Source organism: Amia ocellicauda, chromosome 12 (genome assembly GCF_036373705.1).
Source record: "Amia ocellicauda isolate fAmiCal2 chromosome 12, fAmiCal2.hap1, whole genome shotgun sequence".
Lineage (NCBI taxonomy): Eukaryota > Metazoa > Chordata > Actinopteri > Amiiformes > Amiidae > Amia > Amia ocellicauda.
In genome coordinates, this window is record NC_089861.1 from 38250737 (window position 1) to 38256405 (window position 5669).

A 5669-nucleotide genomic window follows, 5' to 3' on the forward strand; every position below is an offset into this window, starting at 1 on the left:
GCGCTATCCATTGCGCCACAGAGGATGCCTAATGATGATGGGGCATCTCAGTGTGCTTGTACAAGTAGCATTTACAGATGTGTTTTTTTAATCGCTCTCTCTGATATAGAGACGAAAGGAAATGATGCGTTCTTCTTTTAGATAATACGACTCATGTTGACTTGACTGTGAGGGGAAGTTTTTGTCAGGCACACTGTCTGTGTCTGTCTGGCTGTCTGTGTGTGTCTGTGCTTGTGTGTGTGTGTCTCTGTGTGTGATGTGGGACAGTGCCCTGTCTGAGTGCCAAATATATTATATTCCCACCATTGTTGCAGCAAGATTGTGTAACCCATATATGAATTTAAGCTTTGTGTATGGCTCCGGAGAGGACAGGTACAGTAGTTCTGTGCAGGTGATTTTTAGAAAAACATTTTCATCCAAGGACATAGAAAGAACATAATGTAAGACACAGGAGACGTGTGTGTTAAAGTTTGAGGTACCTCATTACCATCATCTAGTTGCCCAGAAACCAAAGGGAGTCCTCTTGTATATGATAGCAAGTTCTTTAGAAAAACTTTAGATGTGTCTTGCCCAGTGACCATCTCCGGAGCGCTTCGTTGTAGCTCAATAAACTTTTTTGGTATTATTTCAGTTAAATCAGGTCCTGATTATTCCTTGTCCGCCTGTTTATTGAGGGAGTAAAATTTGTCCCTATTAGTGCGTCTGTGTCTGTGTCTCTGTGTGTGTGTGTCTGTGGAGGGTTGACATTTTTGATATCCATAACATCAGAGCAGATGAGCTGAAAATGTTTCTCATTATGCACACTGGGCACACTATATTGAATAGCGATAACACTACACACATATGAACACCAAATTATTGCTGAATCTTTAGTTATGCTAACTCTGAAAATGATAAAATGATCATCTGAAACACACAACAATAAAGCAACGAACATCATTCCACAAAGCAAAGCGAGCACATACAAGGATACTGTAAATTGTAACTGTACGCATACACTAATGTACAAGCACAATGACCATGAACTCAGACCCAATTCTTGGTGGGGGGGGTTTAAGACTAGAAAAGTCACTGGTGCCATCACTGGTATACATTGATTACAGATCGGGCCCTTTGTTCAGTGTGGCCACTGCTACCTACCTACATACCAGAGGAGGCTGGTGCATAGAGGTGCGAGAGAGCAGTTCTGGATCAAACACACCTGCTGCTGCGCTCTGCTCTCCAATGCGCACTGCAGGTCAGTCTCAGGACCAGACAGTGCACAGTAAGTTGACCATTGAAATACTCTTGCTGTGCTGGATTTTATTTCTGCTATGACACTGACAATTTGATGAATGGTGATAGCTAGTTTAGGGTTACCATACATCAGAGGAGGCTGGTCCACAGAGGCAGAGGAGGTTGCTCCTCCTCTATCTTTGAGTGTTTAGCTGTTACTGTTTCTTCAGTTATATTTGTACTATATTACCTTGTTATAGTGTTAAAATGTATTTTCATTTAATAGTGTGGTTTTTCAAAGTAAATACTTTTTATATACATTAATCATATTAACTAAAACAAATATGATATTCTTTTTAGTAAAAATAATACTAATCGTTAATGTTATTTATTGTTTGTTATTGATTGTTAAAAAAATATGTTTTAGCTCACAAGTTTTTGTGTTCTTTTCTTGGTAAAGCATTTTAGAACCTTTTTGCCATGTATTGAACAAATAAGTGCTGTTTTTTATTTGACCTATTTGTATATATTTGCACAGTATATAATGTTACATAAGGGTCCAGGGATTGAATGTTACACTCTTAACATACAGTGTTAAAGATGCATTCTAGTGATGTTGGGGGGAGTTGTGTACCCATTCTCTCCAGTCAGGCATTTTCTTTATTTTTGCATATTAAGGGGACCCTATTTTGTTCACTAATACCATTCCCTCTTGCACTGAACACATGCTCAAGGAATGTGTCCATATTGAAGCACTTTTGGGGGTGAGGCGGGTGGAAAAGTTGTCTGTATTGTCTTGTGTTCATGGCAAGAAGGCATCACCGTTGTCTATTGTGTTCATTTTAAAATACATTTGTCACTAGCAAATGGTAGCAAATATGGTGGTACATTAATGCTGGATTGTTATGAATAGTCCAGCTTATCCTTGTAATTTGCTTCAATCTTGACTTACAAACTGAGTTTTTAAAACCAATTTTAAAAGCATGCCCCCAGACCCCCCTAGCAGACCTCTCTGTAATAATCATGGCCTCCTTATGGCCCCCGCCCCATTTTCAAAATCCTAGAATCAGTGAAATGATTTTTGTCCTGTTTTTCATGTTGTACAGAATTGATTTCTTATTATCATGGTTGTACAGTAAACTGTCCAATTTATTAATTCGGGACCGTTTAGCCTGGAGCTTAGGCTCACTCAAATCTTCCTCTTGAAAGTGGCGACTGCAGACGATAGTATGAGGGGTTATGCTGAACTGCTCACACCAAATATTTTGTATCCACTTTTTGAGAGTATCTTCCATGGTAGGGAAAGTATGAAAAGAAAGCTCAACACGCAGTTGAACTAGAGGAAGCCTCACGCAGCGGGACATCTGATACCCCACTCCCCCGCTGTTATTGTGAAAATGGTGCGGTCGAAACACTTGGCCAGTCAGATGTGCGGAACACACTGATGTGCATTTTGCAGCTCAGCAAAGCGGAAACTGACTAGCGAGTCAAAATGCCTCACCAAAGGCAAAAATCAGGGGACAGAGAGGAAAAGGAATCAAAAGAAGCAGAGAGGCAATGGCCACATTTCTTGCAAAGCATGAACACCAGGTATGATAGGCGAAGCTGAACATGGCAAAAGTGAGGAGCTGGTAGACTCGCAAATAAAACGTCAGCTAGAAAGCTTAACCTTTAAATAACGTTAGCACATTCACTTCACTAGATAAGACAAAAAAACACTGCTTCACTGGCCATGAGAAGGGCTGTGTACTAACCCGGTATTAAACGGGCCCCGGTGCTAAATGATTAAAGACTGTAGTATTGATGAGCTCCGACGTTACGGTTCTTTTGAACGTGTCGGTGTCATTGGAAATCACGCAGCTGCAGCCGCTGCTCTGCTCTGTCGGACTGACACACACACACACACACACACTATGGCAGGGATGGCGAACCCGTAATGCAACGTCTGTACCCCCTGCCCTGCTGGTTTTTGTTCCAATTTAGGTTTTAATTACTTAATTGAATGGTATATTGCTTTGTTAGGTCAATTAAGGATTCAATTAAGCAATTTAAGACCTCAGTTGCTGTGAACATTTTGTCAGGGTTCACATCGCAAAAAGTGAGACAAATTCACCTCCATTTGCGATGTATTTTCTTCATCGATTCGCTGATTCTGCGATGCATTAAAATACGTTTTTCCGTCCCAAATCAAGCATCGAAAATGCGTATAAGCAATGCTGAGGTACCTCCCCTTTAAGATACGCGTATTTTTTTATTTTTATTGTGACGCCCGAGAGGCGGCCCGCACTCCGTGCCCTGTTACCCGAATCCCGTCCCTCATTGGCCAGCGGGTCTGTCACTCATACAGGGTAGGGCTGTAGCTTTCCAATTACACCAGACACGCCCATATCCGAGTACTTGGCTGCGCTGCGGGTTTGTGTGAGAACAAATAATCACCACTTTTGATAATTGGTAGACCAATTTAAGTTGCTAATCAAGCAACTCGTGTTGCTAAGCAAAATTATATTTGATTAGCATAACTACTATGCAAATTTGAGACAACAAAATGTACGCTGCAGTTGGAACAAAAACCAGCAGGGCAGGGGGTACTCCAGGACCGGTTTGAAAACCACTGGGTTAGACGATTGCACTGACTCCTTTTTTCACACGCAAAATTACATCGAGAGCAACAGACATGGACGGTCACTACTACTGAGTTCAGGCAATAATTACTATGCATGCTATTTAAAGTCGTTCACATTGTCTGGCAAACAAAGCGGATTGTACATCACGCATCACACTCCCCTCACACAGACGCACACAAAGAAAGATATAGAGAGACACAGAGAGAGACAGATAGAGAGAGAGAGCGCTACAGTAATTAACGGAGCACAAGAGAAGGCCGCCGAGGCCACACAAAACACGACAAAGTCAGCACAGTTTCCAAATCGACCCTATTATTTAAAATATATTCAAACTCGGCATTTACGTTTTCAAAGGAGCACAATTTGCCGGTTGTCGTGGTTGGATCGATCCATAATAATGCTAACAATGTTCCAATTTCCCAACTTACATAGCTAGCTAGCGTTAACTAATTTGACTCAGATCAGTGTAATGTGTGATGCGCTGCATCACTACACTGCATGCTCACGCAGCAATGACGCAGTGACACAAATGGAACTGGCTGGCACTTATTCTGCTCGGTGATATTCTTGGTTGTTCCATGGTGGTGCTAAAGTGGGGCTGTAGCCTAACCAAGCCATACCCCGCCGCCACCCCTGACGCTGTGCAAGATTTCTATGAGGGCAATTATTGCTGTGAGTGACCTAGACAGATGTCATCATGGGCAGACTCTCTCTATATATATTTTTTTTCACAATAATTCATATTGTCTTGTGCATCATAATAATTGTAACCAGGTGGCTGATGTGTACACTCTACCCTTGGCTAAATTACTGACCATGCCACTCGTTTCGCCCAAATAGTTTTAGATATAATGCGCACAACTCAGGTTTCCCCCTACAAGATCTTTTTAATCAAATAAAAGTAAGCAGAGACCGGAATAAATTGTACAAAATGTTTAACAGTTTATTACAAGCAAAAATCCAAGAATAAAAGCAGGATATGCAATAAACGATTCAATAATTATTCATCTTAAATGCCACAGGCGAACTGGGGTTAGTGAAGTAAAATAAACAAATAAACCACACTACAAACCAAACTCTAAATGTGAAAACAAATCGTGATCATTGTAACAACTCAACTCCAAAAAAGAAACCATTCAAATAAGAAACCCCAACTACCCGTTCACCAAGTGGCAATTAGACAGATGACTTTTAAAACTATTGTACGTTACAAATCATAATATAACAATAGTTTAAAGATGGATAAAAACAAAGAAAAAAATACATAAAATCCATTGTCAGCATGATTAAACAAAAGTTACCTAAAATGCAGTTTAAATCCAGTTACCTCGGGGAGGACAGGTATGCAGAGCAGCTTCCTTCATCCAAATCCTGTCACAGAAAGTTAGATGAGTTGGGAGCTGTGAACACAGGTGGGACTTGATAGGGGTGGGACACTTTCCTGGTTTTCTTCTATTTTTACCCCTGTCAGAGATCCCAGTTTAATACTAATGTCTAATCAGATTAATCTGTGTCCCAGTCTCCCTCTTTCATATGATATGCAAGTATTACTGATGTAACAAATATCATTTTATTTTCTAGAAAGGGGTGAGGTGACACATTAGCTGACTAAAGTAGGTAGAAACTTTTTTTTTTTAATCTATGTACTATTTGTCAATAGTGAAGTCATGCTGGATTCCAAGACGTGTCTCAGGCTGCCCTCTGACAGAGAAGGAGCTTATTAAGGGCATGTGTTGTGTGCAGGGTATTGTTATTGTTGTATTGCTATGACCAGCAGTACATATTGTGATATTGTGGAGCAGTGTAGCACAGTCACTCAGAGATGGCTCA